Source organism: Meleagris gallopavo, chromosome 6 (assembly GCF_905368555.1).
Source record: "Meleagris gallopavo chromosome 6, MGAL_WU_HG_1.1, whole genome shotgun sequence".
In the NCBI taxonomy this organism is placed as follows: domain Eukaryota; kingdom Metazoa; phylum Chordata; class Aves; order Galliformes; family Phasianidae; genus Meleagris; species Meleagris gallopavo.
In genome coordinates, this window is record NC_139409.1 from 12680963 (window position 1) to 12705229 (window position 24267).

The 24267-nt window shown below is 37.8% G+C and overlaps 1 long non-coding RNA gene across 1 annotated transcript in view; it reads right to left on the reverse strand.

The window, feature by feature from the left end:
* The window catches only part of LOC104911378 (uncharacterized), a 59906-nt gene extending 53494 nt beyond the window's left edge, over window positions 1–6412 (reverse strand). The window contains exon 1 of the long non-coding RNA XR_014884177.1: window positions 4136–6412. This is a non-coding gene — a long non-coding RNA (uncharacterized LOC104911378). The remainder of the gene's footprint in view (window positions 1–4135) is intronic.
* Between the last annotated feature and the right edge of the window lie 17855 nt (window positions 6413–24267).

The window sequence follows — 24267 nt, forward strand, 5'->3', positions numbered from 1 at the left end:
TGCAGAAAACATCAATTTGGTTGCTGGAATCACGTCAAATCAAATTTTTACTAGGTCTAAAAAAACCTGCATATATTCATGGTTTCCAGAGGCTAGTCACGTGCTTGAAATATTGGTCTTGACTAAGTAGTCAAGACCAATTGTTTCCAGAGGAAAGTAATTCTCAGAGGAAATTATTTGTCACATTACTTCCAATCTGAAGATCTAAATACAATCTTTCCTCTCGCCTTTGGCACAACCCATAATAATTGGACCATAGGAGAGAGCAACAAAAAAAAAAAAAATGGATTCACAAGACGCATGCCAAACATCACTACTGGCTTAGTCATTTGCTTTATCACCCTCCCATCAGGAATAATCAGTAGCTGATGTATTAAGTGACATGTCACACTCATTCACTGATGGAAGAGCAAGACAGAATGACATATTCTGCTGATCATTTACAGCTATAGGTTGCTACAGGGCATTAACATGTAATACACAGCCCTGTTTGAATTTCAGATGAGCAGATGGCCAGATGGATTAGCCTGTAAAATTAATATTCCAAACCATACACTATGGACTTTGTATGGGTACTGACTACTTCAAAAATCTATAAGTCAGTTAAAGCATTTTATTCTTCAGGCCTTGCTTGTTATTTCCCACTCCAGTGCTGAAGCTTGCAACTACAAGAAGCAGTTCTGGAATATTTCTGTATTTCAATGCCACAGTTTAAATTTACTTGGCTATTTATTTCACGATGCCAGGAGCAATTGCTTCTAGTGCACACCTGGAAAAGCCAAAATTCATTTCTGGTTTACATGTAAATATTTGCACGTCTCTTGTACAATGATATGCACAGTGCATGGAAGCTAAAAAGATATAAGATGCCTATCTTTGGCAATGGGTTTCAGAAACGTTTTTGAAATTACTCCCTACACTTCAGTTCTTTTCAGAATCCTTTTCACAGCCTCCCCCATATTTAGCCCCATATAATTTGTACGTGGATATAAAACTGACAGATGCTGTTTCTGCATATTGAACTGACAAGAACAGGAATGCACATACAATGATACAGGAAGGAGTAACCCACCTGCTTGCATCTGTTTTGATTGCAGACTGCAGTAAGAACCACAGCCTTAGTGACAAGTTCCAGCAATTAATAAACTACAAATTTGTCACATTCCTGGGCCTTTCTAGGCCCAGGCTTACCTCAGTTGCAATCTGTCTGCCTTGGCCTCTGACCCACTGCAGATGAATATAACACAAGCCTTGAGGGAAACTGCTGTATTTTAGTCACCAGCTTGATTACTATTGATTATCTACTTGCCTCAATGGTAACCTCCCTTTGACAGGAGCATTTCTGCCTGACTGCGCCTTCTGGAACTTCGGCTTTCTGTTTTGTTTTGTTTTCAGATGGGTTCCAAGAAACCTATTCTGATTCTTATTTTGAAGAAAGCAAGAGAGGTAACAGAAGGGAAAGTCTAAACTGTAAGCGTAAGCAGGAGCTTAGTTAAAAAAAAAAAAAAATCCCTCATTGTCCCAGGATAACCAAGAAGGCTACTTTTGAAAATTTCATACAGCAGGACTTCCTTTTCCCCTCTGATGAAAAAAAATAATTGAAAATGAATAGCATAGGTGACATTCGAATACCCCCCCCCCCCCCCCCCGGTTATAACCTTGCTAAGTAACGTGAGGAGTGAATGGATTCCTACAGTTAAATTATGACAAAGTGGAGAGCTGAGTTCAGCTTAGATAGATGACCCAGATGAGCAGCTCAGTAACAATGAAGTTGGGCCTCCAAGCAGCAGATGAGGCTTTTGTTTTATTTGTTTGACAGTAAATATCTGGCCTGTTGCTAAGCAGCCATGTCCAGAAACAAAGGCGTTTCCACTGTACAGCAGGTAAATCTTTCACTGCATTTACCAAATGGAAGTGAGAACAGAATTGATCATTCCAAAACAGTTGGACATGTTTGCTTCCTGTAGATATTTTAAGCACTAAAAAAAAAAAAAAATGTCAATTTGGGATCTCAATAGCAGCCCGTGAGAAGATTTCATATATATTTTAAAATGGTGATTTTGATAAATAACATGCTGACAGTCTTAGAAATGGAGACTAAAGTTTTCAAATTTCTGTCAGCTGTAAAATCTATACTTAAAGGCATTAGATAACCAGAGTCCCTCTCAGAGACAATTATCATTTACAAACATTCCCAAATTTGATGGAATTGGCACAAGCCCTAGGAGCATTCCACTCCTCTGGAGTGGAAATAGAAATAACAGCATCAGAGACACAAAAGCTTTTGCAAATGTTTTCATGATTTTATACATATTCTGTCAAGCCTTTTTTCTGCCATTGCTGACACAAAGCCAATTACGTACCCCCCCGTCCTCAGGCCACAACCTGTGCATGACTTTTACCCTCTCACAGTTCATTTCCATGCAAAAGTTTTACCTCTTATTTCAAGGAAAAAAAAAAAGGAAATGCCAAAGCTACTCAAAAAGTACTTCAATATCACAGCTGTTCAGCTTTACACAGGTACTTCACTGAGAAAGTAGCACTCAGTTTTTCTGCACAAACAGAAAGGGCCAAATTCTGCTCTGTCACCCTGGGGCATTTCACCAGCAACAAGGAATCTGCATGAAAATCACCTCCAGAAGAAATTTGTTTTTAGATACCTAAGCTTAGAAACTAAAAACTGCTTGTGTGAATACTGTCATCATATTTTCTTACAGCTAAGGACCTGGGCTGTGTAGTTGGTGGTTGTTTTTTTTACCCTCAGAGTTGATCCACAGGGCATTGTCATTATGTCACTGTCTCACCTTTCAGTTGACAGACAGATTTCCTGCTGCAGAGACATTATTATTTAACCGGATCCACTCATCCTGCCACTGATTTGTTTTACTTTTGTTCCTGGCAAAGAGCAGCAGCTCTAGGTAAGGCTTCTTTTCTCATCTGGCTAATTCCTTCTGAACACTTTCGTAAATTAACCCCATGTAGTTCACTTAGTAAATACAGGATCTTCTGAAAGGATTTATAAAATGAAATCACCTAGACCTTCCAGGCAGCCCTTGTTTTCCTTTCATTTTGTCCACTACAAGCTTAAGAAAAGACTCAGGAAGACAAACATGATTAATTCCTCATGAAATAGGAGCTGTAAGCACAACAGAATGAAAGCAAATGAAAGGAAAAAGGAGGGGTTTTTAAACAACCAATAAGGAGGACAACATGCCAATTCTGTTTCTGAAGTTTGTAATGGAAATACTATCAATCAGCAATAATTTGATTCTAATTACATTAATTTTTCTAGGTAGAGTTATCCTTTGGAGATTATAATCCCTCTCAAAATTTACATCTTCTATTTGACCACAACTAAATTCTCATCATAAGTTAAGCTGCTTATTTATAAATATATGTGTATATGGATGTATCTTTAAAATATATCCTAAACTGTAAACTACTGCAGAATGAAAAGTAATAGGCTTCGTACAAAGATTACTGAGTGAAATTGTGTCATCTCAATAAGGCCAGACCAGTCCTTCACATTAATCTATAGATCTGTCTAGAAAATATATTCAGCTAACTGTATTCAATAGAATAGTATTCAATAGAATATTCTCCCTCCCATCTGGCCAGTTTAAAAACTTCTAGCAGGTAGTAAAAAAAAAAAAACTTGAAAACATGAGGTTGTAGATGGCATTCATAAAACCTTGAGAATCCAATCCCATCTTATGTAGCAGACAATGAAAAGATTCCTGTTAACCCAGACAAACCTTGCACTCAGTGTAGAGTGAGCATCTACTCACCACTTAAATACCTATTGTCTTCTAACTAGAATTAGCAACACAGTCTGCTTAGTGGTGTGTGCATCCCAAATGAAGAATTCTCTTAACACTAAAGCGAGCCAAACATACCTCAGAGATATGAGGCAATCTCAGCACGATGAAATCACAGAATGATTAAGTTGGCTCTGCAGGATACCGGTACATTCAGCATCTCATCCTTTGGCATGGCATGTGACAATGCCACAGCAGTCCTGCAGCTGTGCACCAACAAAAAGTGTCCATTCTAACTGGACTGCAGCTCTTTTACCATCATTCACATGCTTTCAGTTCCAAGCAAGTTAACATGCCTGACTCTTATGAATACTTACCAAAAACAGTTCCGTAGATGCTGAATATTCCTGCACAGCCATTTTAAGTGGTCTTGATTTAATTCCTCTAATCAATGGAGGACTAAAAACATGCTAAAATGCTTGCTTTTAAAAAAGGAAAGAAAACACAGTATAATTGAGAAAATTACATAATCAAGACCTACTGGAAGGAAGAAGGTGAACATTACAAAGTGCTGATAAACTGAACGTAATAGCTCTACGTTTCTGCACTGATCACATTCAGGCTGGGGGGGTGGATAGCTGACACATGATTTTTTGCATGGGAAACATAGAATCCTGGAAAAAGAGCTGATTGGGAATTCTCTATGGGGAAACATATATGGGTCTGTGTGGAATATACACATCTTCTTGCCTCCCTCCTCCCCACACACTCCAAGAATCACCAGTACAACAGTACACCTTCCAAAGTGTTCATTAGTGCAGGATAGAAAAGGACTTGTGTCCTAAATCATAGCACTGAGTTGAGGAACTATTAGACATCCTAGCACGAAGGAGGAATCCACAGATCAATATGCTCAAGGATATGCTTTGTATGGGGAAAAGTAAGATGCCTTCTGATTGTTAGAAGTTGGGCAAGTAGTAGGAGAACATCTTTACACTCCTCAATTAAGATTAAAACACAGAAGAGATGGTAAGGGAAGGGTGACAAATGTATGTCTAACCTACATGCAGTCTTAAAAGATACAAAGCAGCATTAAAGGCCAGTGTGAGTACCAAGAGCAGTCTTATTCCAGAGCACACAACTCTTTCCAAGCTAATCTAAGCAATGTCAACAATAACCTCCATAGACTTCCAAACTGCATTAACTCTTATACTGAAATTAACTTAGTTGTAACTACCTTAGATACCTCAACACTCACTCCTCTGTAGTCCACAACCGTGGAGAAAATCCTGAAAACATTACCCAGTACACTAGTGGCAGCAAGAACTCTTTCCTGAGTAATTAACAGATTTTTTCAAGCTGAGTTGGTACATTAGCATCAAAGGAGAATTAGCAGCAGCCACCTATACACAGAGAAAGCAAAAAAATGAAGTACAAACATATAGGAGCAAGTAGGTCTGCAAGACAACTCCGACAGAAGGAGCCATACAGTGTTGGCTAGACAGCTAGGCATGATTAGGAAAAAAAGCATTTCAGCCAGTGTTGCCCCTTTATCAGTTTCTTCCGTTGAAGATCTACAACAGAATGACCAATGGTGCAAACCATTAAGAATAATCTCTCCGACGTCCCTTGTTGTATTAGTTACCCAGGCTCCCCATCCACATCATGCATGCTGTCCCAGATTTCCTATAATCTATTTGGTATGAATTATGAATTTACTGCCTGCCCTTCCATACCACTGTAAATAGTTCCTTCAGCCATTGCTCCAACCAGCTCAGAGCTGAGTATCAGCACTTGGGCAGGCTCAGAATATGGCAAATCCAGGCCAGTAATGCACAGTACTAAAATGAGTACAAGCTCCCAGCCAAAACTAGTGAGTAGATAAAACTATGCTTAGGAACCCACCCAGTAGCTGACACTCACTTAACCACACAATTAAGTGCTGGGTAGAGATATCCAAAGAAATTCAGATAGCTCCAGTAACCGTGCCAGAAAAACAAATAAACCCATATAGCTTTTCTTTTTCACTTTAAATACTCAGTGTATTTAAAGCACTAAATTCTTGAGGTTAATAGCCTTAATTCCAATCCATAGACAGTACAGGATCAATTTCTTAACTACATCTAAAAAACTCAGCTTCCACTTTGCAGAAGAAAAAAGTCAGCTATAGCAATGCAAACACCACACAGTCATTTATCTATAATGAAGTCAAAACACTCAAGAGAGGTTTTCAGCAAGATTTTTTTTTTTTTAATTATAAACACCAGTTCCCTTCACTTACAGCCTTCCTGCCATGGTCAAAAATTATTCTTTAAGCCAAAAGATGTTCTGAAGGAGAACAAGACCATGAACTGCCAGCACAGAGGCTTAGACGTCCTGCTAATAATAATTCTGTAGCAGCAACCTATCAGGATACACCAGTTCACATTCCTCCTCCTTCCCACAGAAATGTCTTCTCTGTGACAGAATTTCTTTGGGAGGTCACTGCTGAAGAGAAAAAAAAACTGCTATCTGCAAGGAGATGCATATTCCAGGCTCCAAGAACTAATCTGGAAAGCCTGCAAAGATGTTTTTAAATGAACAGTTGTTAGAGGTTTGTTTTGTTTTGTTTTTAATATCACATCTTTTACACATGAAAAGTTACAATGTGGCAGAAAAGTTACCTGTTCTGAAAATAATCCAACTCTTGCCATTCTGCAGACTTACCAGGGGATCCTAACACCTAAACAAAAAGGAAAAATTTTAATTAGAAATTCAGCAATCCAGACTTGGAGTTTAGACAGAACAAGATTGAGAATGAGTAAAGTACACTCCAAACTTAAAGCAAAACTTTGCAAAACCTTGGGCTGCTGAAAAAGAAAATATCCACTCTTCTTGTAAGAGGATGTTTATTCTCATGTATTATTATTTAATGAATATCCCTCTTTTATTTCAGGTCTCTACAGCTGCTAGTACAGGTTAGCAGTACTGTCACCTCTGTTTCTCTTTAAGACAGTCATCCAAATCAAATAATATTTCTGCATAGCATCAAATATGATACACTCATCAACTATGATATATAAAAGGAAAAGTTTAACTTCTGACTGTAAAATTATGTTCAAAAGTAATGAAAGTAGCACAAATGAAAATCAACTGGAAAAAAAACTCCAGTTCCATGCTTTGTCTCAACCACTTAACCTCGCAAAGTAAGATGTTTAGCAGAGTTAGTGATCCATTCCCAAGACTAGAAATACAGCTTTCTAATGAATTTAAATGTTACAATATTCTTCTGTATATTTCTTTATATTTCTTTTACTATATACAGGAGGGCAAATTGAAAAAGTTAAATCTCACTGAGACCCAAATTCACCTCAACAACTTCAGGAATTTCTCTGGGGTGCCTAATTAAGAGCCCCATCAACGAAGGGTCCCTACATAAGTCAATGCTGAGAGACAGACAACTTGAAAGGATAATTCAGTATTGCTGCTGTCTAAAATTGCCTCTTCTCGTGGGCTATAGAACAGGGCTTCTAATCTCAGCTGGGTATTACAATTAGTTGAATTTCATTCTGGCCCAGCTCCCTAGGGTTCTTTCAGTAAAAGAATTTTCCTTTTCTTTCTTCCTTCTCAAAAAGCCATTTCTACTCACAAATCCAAGACACGCATAGGATGGCAGCTCCTACCTTCCGCTTGGCCTTGCAGGCTTCTGGAAACCTATGAAAAATACCATTCTTATTGGCTTCACAGCCATAACCATTGCTGCCGTCTTGCACAGTGTTCAATATTCCTGGTAGACTTTTCTAGTTTCAACTTCAAATTCACTCCTTTTCCGAGTCACTGCAACCCTCCAGAAGGAATTTTAATAATGTGAAGTGGAAAAAAATGAACTGATCACAGTTACATGGCTCTGCACCCCAAACCTACAATGCTTTGAGCATAGATGGGTAAAGTAAATCAGAGTCCAGAATGATTCTATGTATCCACAACCCAGAATCAGTCTACTCTGGAGCCCTGAAGATATCCAGGTTGCACAACTCTCACAAATGTATTCTACTCCAGAAGAACACTTATGAATTCAACAAGAACACAAAGCCAAAAAAAAAAAAAAAACAGAAATAAGTATCAGGTGCACGTACCAATATACCTTCTTTTCAGGATGTATCTAACCATAAGCCAAGGACACAGCCTTGCAGAACCTTCAATAAACTGATAAATACTGGACTTGTCTAAGTAAAACAATATCTGTGTTAGCAATAATATGCCAACTAAGTAAGGGTCATTTCAGGATGCTAATCAAGAATTCTAAGGTTCCTAGGGTTTGGATAGGGGTGGAGAGAAAAAAGAAATTATTTCCCCACACTTCTTTCATTGACAGAATCATCTTTTTTTCCCCTACAGAGCTGACGTTTAGGAAATAAAATGATTTTTCTTCCTTTCATACTGCTTTCTACAATATATAAAAAACAAAATAAACCTCAAGAAGATGGTTTAGCTTGGTTTTACAGTCAAAATTCAGGTCTACGTTGTCTGCAAAGCTGTGGTGACTGAAAAATTTATGAAATTATGATGTGAAAACAAAGGAACAGAAAACTGAAAAGCCTACAGAAATAGAGATTGTATTGCCTAGTGTATTTCAGTCAAATATTTTCAAGAGTAACTAATGAGTTTGGCTGTTAGGATACTTAAGTCTTCTTTTTGGGAATTCATTTCCAGGAAGTGCTGAGTAGCCTTCCTCTGAAAATCAGGCTTCTTATAACTGTATATAGTTGGGAAACCACTAATGGAGGCACGGAACACCTTCTCTAAATTTAGATTACTTTTTAAACACCTACTTAACTACAATGCATAAAAATACCACTTGGAAATAAAAATGAAATTGTTAAGGGATTCTTATCTGCTATACGGTTAATTACAGTATTGCAATATTCCCTTGAGATATTCAAGCAGCTTGAGAAGAAAATTAGGGAAAAGAATACATCGTCCAACACCTGTAGAGTTTAAAAATAGGCAAAAATAATGCCTCCAGACATTTTTTCTTTGTTATGTCAAGACTGATACTTCTGAACTATTTTTTACATTTACTAAACAAAAAGTTTACCATATATTTAATTTTTGATCATCAAAAAAATCACTATTAAGAGTGTTCTTATAGCAATTAGTAGAGTTCTCTTCAGATGCAGTCATTCTCCTGCAGTTACAGAAATCATATACATGAAGCCCATGGAAATTAATAGATCATCTGCATTTGTTTTAAGAGTGACTTCAGTGAAGTAGATGCTTAACTGTCTTTGTAATTTTAGGACCCCACCCATGACGTGTGATCTTCACTTGCAGTCAAACATTTAGCTACCCTAACACCTGAACATGTACTACAACCCATGTGAAAACACACCTCAACACACAAGGTTATGAACTGCTACAGGATACCATTACTTAGCTTCCAAGTTCACTGGAAATTCACAAATTGCCAGCAAATTGCAAGACACAAGCAGCTGTAGGCAAGATGAAATCCTCTACCTCCAGGAGCTTCATAAAAGTTTTGCATGACATATGTTCACTACACAAAGCTAAATGCCCACCAATCAAACTGCTACAAATGCTTCCAAACTGGTTATCTCTTTAGAAGATGAAGTGTGCTGTTTACATAACTTACTAAAGATTGCACCCTTCATTCCTTTTTTAGATAAAAAGTGCGAGGGCATTGCTTTATCACTTTAACTATGTGTTTCTTTGAACGTATTTGTGCTTTAAAGTAAACACCAATGCTAATTTTTTATGACTACTAAAATCAAAACACATCTTTCCAAATTAATCTGTACAATGGTTGAGAAAAGCCTTTGATTCAGTACCATAATTATAAACGGCACTTAAGTCAGACATACTAAAAGAGCGTCAGTCATTTAAAATCAAATTAACAGTTTGATTAATCAAACACCAGACTGTCAAGTCAGATAACATATCTGGTGGCTTTGTTCAGTTACCAAAGAGGGTTTCACTTTAAGCACCACAGACTTCATCAGCAAAATGAAGCGTACTCAAACAGAACACTTCAGTTTACTTTAAACAAAATAAACTCTGTACCATTACAAGGAAAATTCTCAACAAGCCAAATTCTCTTTCATTTATGTGTTCACATGGGAGGAAAAGAAAATTTTACAGATATATTTCCTGTCTCTTTGAGGCCCACTTTTTGGGCAGGCAAGTGCAATGGGATTTAAGACGACATGCATTAGGAGAATCAGGTCATGCGTAAGAGTCATACCAAAGTGGCAGAAGAAGAGTTTATTGACTAACTTAAAAGTAATCACCAGCTTCAAAAACAAGTGGAAGATGCCAGCACATAGATCACAGACTACATGCATTTTCACTCCTGAATCCTCCTCCCTTCAATTATTTTCTGTGCCAAGTTGACAATACAGAGCCTGAGGATCAGTCTTCTCCACAAAACTTTGTTAAGAGCCTTAGCATTAAACAATCTAAACCACAAAAACTTTGCAAGCAATTCATTCAGCCTCATCACACAGCACCTCTCTGAAAAACTAATACACTTTACTCCATTACCTTGAGATAAAACAAGGGACAGTGAGATTAAAAGACTTGTTCCATCTAAGAAAGAAAGTCTACATAGAAAGGATCATGCCTGACAACCTATACTAAGCATTAGACCGTATTTGAGAAAATACCATTGATGTCAGGATACTAAAATCACAAAATGGAAAAGGCCATGTTATGTAGCTACAGCCTCGGAGTAGAAAAATGCATCAGCTGTGATATTTCATACTAAAACACCCACGCACTTCTAAAATCATCACAGAAGATCTCAACCCTGTGTCACAAAACATGGTATTTCTCTGTGCCAGTGGGATCAACCAAACTCAAGAAAGTTTGACTGAAGTATCCTCATCATTAATCCAGTGCAACAGCAGCTCACAGCAACACGTCCAGCACTAGGAGTCTCCAGATAAATTATAGGGGATTTGTGAAGAAAAATGATGCTAGCCAAGAAGCAAAGAAAGCAGACATTGACACATCAACTGAGCACAAACACCACAAATAAAACTACAGGAGACAACTCTCTTCTGCAATATCCAAATGCTTCTGCTGATGCTTAGAGGTAGACAAACAATCTGCTTGCTCTAGATTCGTTTTCAACGTTCCGGCCTTTGTAAATAGCCTGAAAGTATCAGTGAAAGAGAAGCAAGAGAGATTATCACTGTATTGATTCACCTACTATTATTAGACACCGAAAGATTGCACCTATGACAAGCAGTTATAGTCACAAAACAGCATCAAGGAACAGATGTGTGCTTCTGGGGATAGGCCTGTTTTCAAAAGAATGATTCTAAACGCATATCCTTTGCAATGTCTGATCTGGAGCCCATTTCCAGCATGGCAAGGAAGGATAAAATGGAAGTATGCCAAGTATACCAACATAAAACCTCTAAATTCATAGCAAACAATTAAAATGAATGGGAATAGAGACCAATACCAGATTAAACAGCAGCAAAAGAAAAATCTGAAAAAGCAAAACCCACCACCACCTCATGCACCAAAGATCTTTCCGTCATGACTAATATGCAGCCTGCATAATATCTACTGATGTGTAACTAAATATAAATCAAAATTGTTTCTCGTAAATGGTGTTTTGAAAAACTGATAAATTCTTGGCTTCATTCCATCACTGTTTCTGATACTCACTCATTTATGATTACAATTCAAACTTTTAATTCCTCTATATTTCCAGCTTAAAACATATTATTTGTTAGTTGCTTTCTAAATGGCAGGAAGGGTTCTGCCTATGGAACTATTTGTGAGGCAGAAGAGTCTAATTTAACTTCATATGTTTTAATATTCAATGTTGTCCATTGATACACTATGATAATTGACTACGAGACAAAGATGCGCAGAAAAATATATGGCCAGTGGAATATTCCACAACACATTACAACAAGCTCCCTTCTAAAATCACAAAAAATATCAAAAAATAAATCAATACAAGAAAAAAAAAACCATAAGCCACTGCTAAAACATGTTAAGAGTGAAATGAAGATCATGGGTTATAGGAAAGCTCAAGTCTAATGGTAAAAGCATTTCCCTAGCTTACACTGGCAAAAATACAGAAGGTTTCAAAGAAAACGTATATGCTTTCTGCCAATTTATTACAGTAGTTCTGCTGAAAAGACTTTGCAACACAGGTCAAAATCCAGTGATATATGAACCATAATGTCTTGTGAGGTTTGGCATAAGTATGCACTGAAAATTATGGCTGCTTATCTAATCTCTGAAGCTTCCTTTCTTTTCCCTTCACAGCCTCATCGCAATGTACTATTACTCATATGAGCCCTTTTAACTGCTTTTAAAATATAATAGTAAATTCCACCAAAGAGATTTTTTTTCCACCTTCTTACCACAGGTATTAGTCTGGTAGCTGTTTCAGATATCAAATCTCAGGAAAAGAGAATTTTGCGTTCTTTGAGTGAGGCTTTTGACACTGTCTCCCACAACATCCTTGTAGTGAAGCTTAGAAAGTGTGGGATAGATGAGTGGACAGCTGTCCTGTGAGGTGGATTGAGAACTGGCTGACTGGCAGAGCTCAAAGTGCAGTGATCAGTGGCAGAGTCTGGTTGGAGGCCTGTAGTTAGAGGTGCAGTCAGTGCTGGGTCTGGTCCTGTTCATCAATGACCTGGACAAAAGGATAGAGACCACCCTCAGCAAGTTTGATGATGATACAAAGCTGGGAAGAGGGGCTGACACATTCTTTTTAGCAGTGCCCAGCAACAGGACAAGGAGCAGTAGACACAAACCGGAACACAGGAAGTTACATACGATCATAAAGAAAATTCTCTTTACTTTAGGGGTGACAGAGCACTGGAACAGGCTGCCCAGAGAGGTTGTGGAGTCTCCTTCTCCGGAGGTATTCAAAACCCCCATGGATACTTTCTTGTGTAACCAACTGTTGGGAACCTGCGTTAGCAGAGAGTTGGACTCCATGATCTCTAGAGATCCCTTCCAACCCCTATGATTCTGTGAGGACAGTGAACTTTTCCAGAAGGCCATCCCAGCTGAAATTTACACTACAAATTCATTTGCTCTAATCTGGCACACTAAAACATATATTCCTCACTGTTCACAAGAATTTGCTAGAGTCTGGACCATTTCCTTCATAAGTCTTAGGGGTGTAATAAAGAGAAATCTTTCACAGTCCGTCACTGTGAATCTAATTCCATTAACAACTTTATTTCAACAGAAACTTTGGCCCTTCCAGATATGTGCTGCTGAGACTGCAAGATTTTCTTTTCCCCTTTGCATTACTTTTAAATACAGACTCATACAACTGTGCAGAATAATAACACTCAAAGGAAAAAACTGTTATAGAAGGAGTTGTAATCAGCAGAATTGCAGAAAAAGGGGAGTAACTGGATTATTACAATAGTTTTTTCATATTGGTATTTGCTGTATGTTTAGAACAAACATTCATGGAAATTAGATCAAGACTTTCTCAGACTTCCTGCTTCCTTTACAACAATCTTGCTCTTCTGGACTGAGTACTGTAGAATAGATTTAGCTCCATATTCATTTTCCACCTTTAGATCATGCTATCCAAAGGGCATTTGAAGGAGAACTGCACCAAGTCTGTTCGAATTACTAGTATCAAACTGCATGGAGTGAGAATCTCTAGCCACAGCAAATACACTGGGCTGGCCCACTCTTTACATTTTGAATTTTAGCAGTTATTTCTCATATAATTATCAAATAACAGTTTGGTCATCTGCATGAGCAGCTACTCTGTTTTAACATCGTTTCAGACATCTGAAAGGTAAACATCAATAAATATTGACAGTGAAAAGCTCCCTCATTTGACACCAGCTGCTGAACACATCTTGCTTCTGCCCAAACACTAGCTAGTATAAAACCAGACTAGGAAAACAATTCAGCTACTAGTTCAAGTACAATGGTATTAACCTTCTTTTTACTCACCACAATATAAAAAGCTACAGTTAAAGTAGCACTTGACCATGCTCCTTAAAGTCAAATCTGAATCCACTTGCCCATTCTCATCGTGGCTTCCCCTGACTGTGGGCTTCAGGAAGGTGACCTGACAGTGTCACACTCAGAACTCTCCTCTTCTATAGTCACAAAGGAACAATAATCCAGGGCCACATCTACTTTCTTAACAGCAGAGATTCAGGAAAGAGGGCATATGACTTAAAAACAAAGGAATTAATCATTTATTCCATTACTGGTAGAACTCTGAATTTAACTTACACATGTAAAAGTAACATCACCAGACATTTAAATGCAGTTTTCAGTATATGTCTGTGATCTGGAAAGGGAAAGTGTATCTCAGGAAGATTACAGAATCTCTCATTAAAAAAAAGCTACTACCATATCAGCATAAAATATCATGATGTTGCGATATCTGAAGGTTCCAAATAAACAGGGCTTTTTGTATTTAGTATTTTAGTGATGTACATTACAGAATATTGCTACAAAGAATACTCTACTTTAAAAAAAAAAAAGGAAAGAAAAGGAGAACAAGAATTAGTTTTCAGACTACTAATGCAAAACTGATACCTAGCTACACTGGAAGGGTATACACAAAACATCCATTGTAATGCTATACATGATGGAAAGCACATCAATAATTGCAGTGCAGCAAAGTCCTAGACTGCAGCAAGTAAGGATAAGCCCAAATACAGCAGCTGTGAATATAAAAACAAGGGGAGAAAAAAAAAAAAAAATCTACTTACCAATAGAAGGCCTCAAACACACAGGGACCTCCAACAAGAGCCCCACACCTCTACTGCCAACCCTTAAATGAGGTCTGGGAAGGGGAGGATCCTGGCTGCAGCCCTTCCCATCATTCAGATGTACTGCACACAGCTGAGCTCCCCTGGGTTGGCCCTGCCTTCCCACCAGGTGCTCAATCACTGGTTCAAGCCATGACTTAGCATTTCTGCTACACTCATCAACGTATCTTCCACTGCTAAATCACAATCACAATTTCTCTGTTACTCCAAATACTTTTTGAATGTTTGAACATACATAATTTATTTCTTCTGAGAAGCACTGTATATACACTCGATTTTCATATTTTTGGACAGCACAACATTCCTTGAAATTACTCCAAACCTGAGTAACAGTTTTAAAATTAACTCCAGTCACAGCTTCATTTATCCTCAGTCATGACCCAGCCCTGGAAGGGGCTGGAGATCAAAATCACCCAGGCTCACATGTATTCTTATATAAGGGTGGCCATACCGGGTCAGACCAAAGGTCCATCTAGCTGGATATCCTGCCTCTGATAGTGGCCAGTAGCAAATGCCTGAGGAAGAGTATCAGCAAGGCAAGCACGCAGCGATCCTTCCCTCAGTTATGCTTCCAACATTCTGTGGTTTCAGGGCTTCCTCTGGGCCAGAGGCTTGGAGTTTTGTAACGCTGGATTCAAATTCCCAGCCCTTTACTTTGTGCAAAAACAGGAGAAAGAAATGTTTCGCAGTTAATTAATTCATGTGATAAGCAAGATATGCTTTTTTAGCCTCAACACAATTTAAGTGCTCCTGCTGCAAACTTACATTTGTTTAGGCAGATTTCCATGTCACACATCTAGACATGAATACCATCGATCTTCTCATTTCGTTTGCTGTTTGAAGTTGCAAAGAATCCACAGTTTGTCCATAACAGATGCCAAAAGCCTAGAAACTTATTACACACTGCTCACAGTGTGGGTTCAGATACACTATCAGCATAAAAAGAAAAAGGCAAATTAGGCCACAGTAGGAGAACATATTTTTAATATTGCAGTCTGCAGCTTGCATCTCTAATTTAATGCTGCCGTTTCCCAAAGTTGTGCTGTATCATTCTCTGTTGCTGAAACGAAGAGATGACAGTGAGCTAAATTTTTACAAGTGACTGGGCAATGCAAGCAGTCAGTCAACATGATGAATTCCAGAGGGACCTTCAGGACCAAAGGGAATTAAACATTTTCAAAGAATTATTTAGGTTTTCATACTGACGGAAATTAGGTATGAATCTGTTCCATGTATCAAACCCAGGGAAAAGGGAGATTTTAGCACATTGTTCCAAAAGAACAGAAAGTAGAAATACTCCACATCTGTAAGCAAAAGCCATGTAATTGCTATAAACTGTGTGCGGTCCTGTTGGTTACATACACACACCACACACAATCCATACCAAGAGGATTATCTGTGCCATTATGGCTACTCTCTGGAGCCAATGGAGGGTTACCTTATGTATTATATCCACTGTTTATTCCAGATATAGCAGAATTCTTGAAAGTAGATATGAAAGAATTGCAAAGAAATACAGTCAGCAAGAAAAAAATATGTTGCAGAGCTCGTAGTTTCATTATACCTCTTTCCAAGACTCTGGTCATCTGGGGCAACTATGTTTTGCTTTCTTTAAGGACAATCTCCTTAAATGATTAGTAACTGATATTAAAAAGGTATCTCAGAGACGATTAAATTTTAAGCCATATTTTTCATATGAAGTTACACATTTTTCCAATTAGGAAGCAAAAACACAAGATAGTTAATGTATATGATCAGTTTTGGCCTGGACAGATGGAAGCAGAAAGAAAAAGCCCAGCACTGGCTGACTTTGAGCTACATAGATGTCCAATTCCAACAGTTCCAGCACTCTGACATTTTGCACTACTATTCAGAGAAAACACACTTATCAGAATTTGCCTCGTAAAATTACTGATGAGTTCCCACACTGAATGTTTACTTTGCTAATATTCAGAGGGTGTACATGCTTGTGCCATAAGACCAATCACCAATGAGGCATCGTCTGCTCTGGCTGCTAGCAACGAAGTGGCACGTACAGTAGAAAATAATTCAGAATTATAATTGAGCTTGTGATTATTCAGCCAGCATTTCATTTAAGGTGCTCACAGCAAGTAATTTTAAGTTGTCCAAAATAAGCAGTCTGTTACCATTAGATATTTCCCTCATGCAAACGAAAGAATTTACATTACACAAGGCTTTCAAAAGCACTACATAATAGTCAATTTTAATGTCAGCAAATTGTTATCAAAAATGGCAAAAAAATAGCGGCTCTTTATGATGGATATTCAATGTTTGGGCCTCTTCTGCATTTCTTGACTTGTTCTGGGAACGAAAGGTCTGAGACCTTTCAGTCTCCATTATAATCCAAACTATTGTGTTACTTGAGCAAATAAATTAAACACAGCAATTAACTGGGAAGAAGGTGTCTGTGATTCTTACTATCCTGAAGTGGAATTAGTTAGCAGTGGCACTCATGTATTGAACACAGTTACTGTTAGATGTTTACTCAGCAACACTGCAGGGCCTTTAAACTTTGTTTACATGGGCAATTTTTAAAAGGAGAATCAATACTGCATGTGTCTGTAGCGTCTGAGATACATACAATTTGCTGGACTGAATCAAGCAAGCTTTTAATTGTCGTTTTTATCATTATTTGTTTGGGAATGATTTTAAATGGTAGGAATCATTTAAAAATTAAAAAACAAAAACAAAAAAAAGAACAACACTTGTCTCTCACACAGAGGAAGAACTCAGAATCTGCGCTTGGAAATACAAGATGCATGAAGAAAACACCCAGTTGTTTCAGTTTCACTTTTTGTTTTGACTGTTCTGAACCAGGATGCCACCAGACTCACATTATGGTCCTTATTCCTGCGCTGGAAGAAACAGTGAATGTTTTTATGTTTTATCCATAACTTCAGTGTTTATACACCGTTTTCATATCAGTTGTTATCTTGCAGATATCCACAGATTTCTTCACCAAGCTCCTGTCCAATAGTTAATGTGTTTTTCCTCTTTAAACTTAAATATTACCACGGTCATTTATTTTTTGCCTTCCAGAGGATGCAAACTCTGGATTCGTTATGATTCCTCCAGCCTGCCAAGTAGTAACTTCTTGAAATACACTCTGTGCCATGTTAAAGATTTATTCAAACATCACTTCCCCTTTCCTGGATCTTTGACTCGTCACTAACAGGAAAACTTTCTAGAAAATACTAAATACTGTATTTCTTAGTGGAAAAATTGCGAGCTTGATCTTCTTCTGATTCATTAGTGACATTCCTAAGCCACAGACACAACCTCCGCAAGTATAATATATCACAAACCATGAATTAAAGATTCCTGATGAACAAAGTTCATAAATGTCTTTCATATGATGGGCAATATTGTTCTTTCTACAAATTGAACTGATTGCTTTTAACTGTGATTTAGCTGCATAATACTAGGATTTCTTCATTTTTTAAATATAAAATAGCCATAATAATTACTTATTGTGCTTGTATTTTGTGTATGTTTGTGAAGATCAAGTTAAATGCAGCTTCACACTCAGCTTCCAAGACAATGTCTGGACATTCTGGAAAAAAAAAAAAAAATTATTAATCAGTTATAACCTCATTTTTAGTATGTGTGGAATTTTGTTCTCATTAAATATTTTATCTTACATTGTTTGGAACAGACCTTTGTGAGTCTAAAACCACAAAAATATACCAAAACTATAGTAGCCCACATGTTATTTAGTTTATATTAAAACAAACAAACAAAAAAACAAAAAAACACCTTGAGATGTGTAGAGGGCAGTTAGGAATTGAATAAAAATATCTAGTGCACATTTCTGCTAAAATGATCAGTTAAAATTACTGGGGTTGATATTTAAAGATTTGATTTTCAGGAAAACTCAGCATTCAACATGAAGACACTTAACTAGCGGATAGATTTACAGAGGACAGAAATGCATTTGTTTGATTTCCAAGGCCAGAATCCTGCAAGCCATCGGGCATTCTGGCTCTGCAGCAGCAGTGCAGCACTTAAGCACGTGTTTACTTTAAGCATGTAAGTAGTCCCACTGAAGCCGCGGGGCCAAGTGCACACTCAAAATCCCTCACGTCATCTCTCATCCTGCAGGCTTGGGGCCAGAATTTTTAACACCTCACAGGAGAGACTCCCAAAAGTAGTGGAGAGGCCTGGGCACATGTCACAAATCTGTCATAGGTACCGAGGCTTGAGGAAATTAAGGAAAGTTTGTTTCCAGCTTGACTGAGAGTCTTTCAGTAGTTGAGACCTCACTCATTTGTGCTTGTTTGAGAAAGAAAGCACGCATAGCAGGTCCAGCTTTATTGAACAGTAAAGGGAAAAAGCAATACCAATATAATTATTTTGAATTCTAAGTCTTCCCTTCCAGTAATTACTGTACATTTAAGCTCTGCAAACATCTTTGCCATCTCTTTTCCTCTCTTTCTTTCTCTTCTCTGCTGTCCCTCATGCACAGACAGCTGCACATCAGCTGAGCCAGCAGGCATTCCCTCCGAAACTTCTTATCTCAGAGGTCCGAGTTCCTGTTTGGCTTTTCCACAGCCTTGGACAATGACCTCATGTTATTTCTGCCATTACTGCATAAAGAGAGGTCATTGTTCTGTCCCTTTAACCTAAATGAAAAGTGATTATTGCTGGTGAAGAACAGCTGGGCAGATGCCACCTTTAATAAACAGAAAATAAAATGCTGCAGAGAAACTGCCCTAAGGGCTGTTACACTGGTCATAGCACCAGTGTAAACCATCCATCCTAAATGGGTCTGTGATGACTTCACAGATAAGAGGTGGCAGCCACTACTGCCAACAGGAGTTGTCTGCTCCCATGCTGCATGATCACACCTCTTTCAAGCCTTCATGGTGGCCGCCGTTCTGTGACAATGGGCCTGCTCCTGCATCACTCACCTATATGAGTCAGGAGCACACCACCTGGTTTTACAGCTTCCGTAAGTAGCACTGTAAAAGTGCATCCAGGAGACTTTGCTTTCATTGTATGAAATCTGACATCTGCCCTGCTGCAGCTCCCCCGTCAGGTGCAGTAAGCACTGGTCAGTGGTGCCAAAATGATCACATGAGTTGCAGCACTACATCTGATGGCATCCTTCTTCTACCACGTGCAGAACTTCACACAGCCTTTTACCCCTAGTCTGCACTCTTGCACACATACACGGAGCTGTGCCAGCATTCTCCACCAAAAGAATATTAACTTCTAGGAATTTATCACTTCTACAGAAAGGTCGTTGGATAAAGAGAATTAAAGCTGCTCTTTAAAATGAGGCAGATCCATATTATGTGTAGTAAACATCACATTGAAAATGCAATAAAAAAAGAAAAAGAAAATAACAAAAGCATTCCAAGCCAGCAGCTGACAGGCATCAAAGATTTCACTTCAGCATTATGTCAAAAAACCATGATGCTTTAAGGCTTGTCAAGGCATGAGTACATCTCCAAAGCAGACGTCTTGACTCTCAGCACTGCTGAATGGCTGGATTATAGAAAACGTACTTCCCCCAATTTTTTTTTTAAAAAGCACTCAACTAACACACCTAATATTCTTAGGGAACAAAAAAGATTTATATAAACACAGCAACAACACAGTTACCCTTGCTTTTAGCTTCACTTCTAACTTGGCATCTGTATCTACTAGACATAGCACTCTTTTTCTCTGCTCCTAAGGACCTCACAAACACTGTCTTGGTGTGTTCTCTTGGTTCACATTCCAATTGCTCTCCAGCTTTAAACAATCACTGCCTTCAATGACATTTTTCCCCATTTGTCTTTGTGTAGCTCATGCTTTTATGTATTAAAATGGCTATCAATACACTCTGCAAGAATCTATCAGGTTAAGGATTAAAAAAAAACACAAACGTAGAGCTAACAAGGAAGGAAAAGGAAAGGAAAAAGGAAGGGAAAAGGGAAGGAAAAAGGGAGGGGAAAAGGAAAGGAATTATGATCCAAGCTAACATGTTAGCAAGCATACTACTGCATAAACCCTACTACATAACTGTGATGTAAATTTAAATTTGGGGAAAAAAACAATGTTCTCCAGAAGTCATTGAGATTCAAATAAGTGAATTTTTCAGTTTCAGTGGCTTTACTTTAGTCTCAGCATCATTTGAGATGACAAAAAAAATCAATAATAAAGCACTTAACTATATAAAAGATGCATTAATTGCATAAAGATATTTAAAACTAGATCTTACTGGATTTATAAATCAAATTATATCTAACTAGTCCTATTAACTTCAAGGTTGTAGAGGAAATAGCCATTTACATGAGCTATAGCAGCCTCTGACAATTTTTTGTTTGATAGATTTGCACATACAATATCAAATCTAAGCTGTCCTAAGGAAAATTCCGAGACTGTATAAGAAAAAATTAGTAGATTAAACAATTAGTTTATAGACAGAAAGCATATCAGAATATATCCATCTGGACAAAAGTCTGAACACCTTCTCCTGTGCAGATGGAAATCGTGTGACCTCAGTCCAGATGCACCCCACAGAATACTAACAGTTAACTGAGGTGCTTAAGTAAGTACCCTCTTTTCTCAGGATCCTTCTGCTATGACAAAGAAAACACAAACACCTCCAAAAACAATTGCCACATTAGATGTGCTGTTAGGCCTTCTGAGGAAGTGTGCTCCATATGTGTCTAACTGCAGAGAAAGAATAAAATACAATATTCTTAGCAGAGATATCTCAGTCAAGTGTTAAAGCTAGGCACGATAAATCCAGGCTATAGCATTTGGCCAAAAACACCCATTAGCAAGCACTGTAACTTCAGGAAAAAACTGTTAGCATTACTGACTCTTTTAGAGTCTGTTTATGCTTCAGCTAGGATTAAAAGAGCAAGTAAATTTTAAGCGGCTATGATGAAAAACTAGGAATTATTGAATGTGTGAGGAGATCTAGCTGGGATAAACATATTGGCACACATAATTACAATAGTTCTGGAGTGCCTACTCTTGACTAGCTGAATATGTAGTCAAGCCTTCAGTTATGGTTTGCTAGGTCAGGGAGCCATAAAGGAAGATGGACATGGTTCTCAGAAAAATCCTGTAGTGCAGACTATCAGCCCTACACAGCTGATTTGCCCACTGGAGGTGCTCATCTATCATTAGGAGTTACTTAATTCTGATCTTTTATGCTTCAGCAAAATATATGAAGTTATATGAAATAAATTGTGGACATACCCGTCTCACAGGACTCTGGAGCACTTGGGAAAAGAATAAATAAAGACTTAGTATTTTTATTTATTTGAGACTGTCTCAAAGTTAATTTATCTCTCACAGGATTTTTTCATTTCAGTAGAAAAAGCAGATGCTCCACATGTAATTCAACCTGTGCTTGATACTCCACCTCAAAACTAGCATTGACAAGACACTCAGCTGGCTCACCCACAAAGAAAGAACACAGGAAGAGATTCCTTGACCCTTCCAAAACCAACAGCAACCTCTGAAAAAGAGGACAGAAATGGAATTCTGTCACAGATTATGAATGAAGAAAATCATATTAAAACAGCTTTAAATAAATTGAAAGAGAAAGAATAAAACAGCATTGTGGACAGAAGAACAAGAAGTTTCTAGGAAGTGGTAAAATTGTCACTACTGTATGTAAGCACAAAAGTAGATAAGTGGTGTTCAGTAAATTTGAAGAGTGTCCATCAATTTTGCACCCTTAATGCTCTGTTCACCTTTCTGGGAATCACTGGAAACTTCAGACAAGTCAAATTGTTCCTCTCCAACTCTACGAACTACAGTCTTACTGTGATGTTCACAATGTTTGAACAGGTGTTTGGATTAGGTGACCGCCAAAGGTCCCTTTTAATGGTGACTTTGCTAATGATGGTGACTACGCTGAAAAATAGTATTTTGTAGCTGAGAATTTGCTCTATCAAGTAGTGTTAATGTGCTCTTTGTATCTGCTGTAGTTTCCATGGAAATAAAAAGGCATTACTTTTGGAGCAGTCTACGTACAATTTCCTTTTAATGCTGATTCCATTACGTAACAGCTCTTAGAATGCATTCCTAGAATCATGTAAGTTAGGAAAAATTTCAGTCTGTAGGATTTCAAAGGCTATCTGAGTCCAAGCTTCCTGTAGCATTATTTCACTAATCCTACATCACCCCTGACAGATAAGTATCTTGTTGAGTCTTGCATATTCCAGTGATACTGGTTACAAAACAGCCCTTGGCAGACTTTGCTATTGCATAATTGCTCTTAAAAAGGGACCTGAGTTGATTTTGTAGAGTTTGAAACTTGCCAAATATCTCAACCTCTTTCTTATAAAGTGAAAAGATTAATCTGAATTTGGGATCCACCCTTCTTAAAACTGAAACTCACCAGACTGAAAAGGTTAGGCTTCCTTAGACTGATACTCAGTATTGAGTATGAATGCATGGAAGGTTTTTACTGTGCTCTATGCGCTTCCCTAAATACCTTTCTTTCTGAAAGAACACCATTTTCTTTTTTCTACTCCAGTCCTACCTTCGTATCCCCTCCAAACAAAAAGCAGTTTCAGTGACTGAATCCTTAACCTGAGAATGAATTCAAAACTAGAAAGGATAAATTTGTCTATTGATACTTCTCACCAGCAGATTGTAAGACTTCCTGATTCATTCTTCAAATATGACTTTTCTCCTTCCTGCTGAAGTTTATGGCTATTCATTTTTGTTGTTTTCTTATGAAGCAGCTGAAGTAATTAATGACAGTAATCCACAGGTATCCTTTGAATGCTCACAGACATAATCAGATCTATTTCATTACATGTCTTTAGATTTCAGCATACAGTGACAGCATCTATAGCATTTCATTAGCCTGGTGCATATGATTTCATTTTCTACTATCACAGCAATAAACATTGCTCAGACTAGAAAAGGACAGTGCCATCAACAGCAACTTTCATACTACACGCACTCATTCAGATTAAATGACAGCGATGAGTGGTTGGAATCAGCAACACTCACAGGGTTTGAAGAAGCTACTGCCCCCTAAAACCCATCTTGCCACTATGAAACACATTGCAGTTTTACCCAAAGGTTCCATAAGAGTTTTTTTACATGACTGCTGGAAGCCAATGATTAGTAATAGGAATGTTAAATTCCAGTGCTCACTAAATTTTTTTATCCCTCTGGAATATTAAAAAAGCCCAGTGAAGTCTCAGCTGCTATTTGTAATTTATAGACAATGACGGTGAAGAAATGTTTCAGAGTGTTTTGTTGATGCTTCAGTCAGCGTTAGTAAGAATAAGCAATGGGTAGAGATCCAAACAGAAAAAAGACTTGCTCTGAGCCAACAGTTTTCTGCTCTTGAATACAGGGGAAAAGCCACCTACACAATATGGGAGGAAAAATAAACAAAAACAGAAGAGCTTTTACATTCATGGTAAACAAGAGCCTTTGTTGGTTCTCAGGTCTTTTTCCTGTGTTTCAGAATAATCTGAGCTGTCAGTGTTTACTCTAATGCTTAGATCAAGTCAGGAACATGTGGTAAATTAGCAAGAAGTATTTAAAGGCATTTATCACAATAAATATACATACCCCTAAAATACTGAATGTACTTCAATGCCAGGGTGTTTGTTAATACAATTATTCAATGAAAAAAAAAAAGAAAAAAAAAGTTGAAATTATGCCCTACTGCATTCTAAAGAGAATCAAAGCTCAAAGCATTGTTTCATTGATTGGAGAGGACA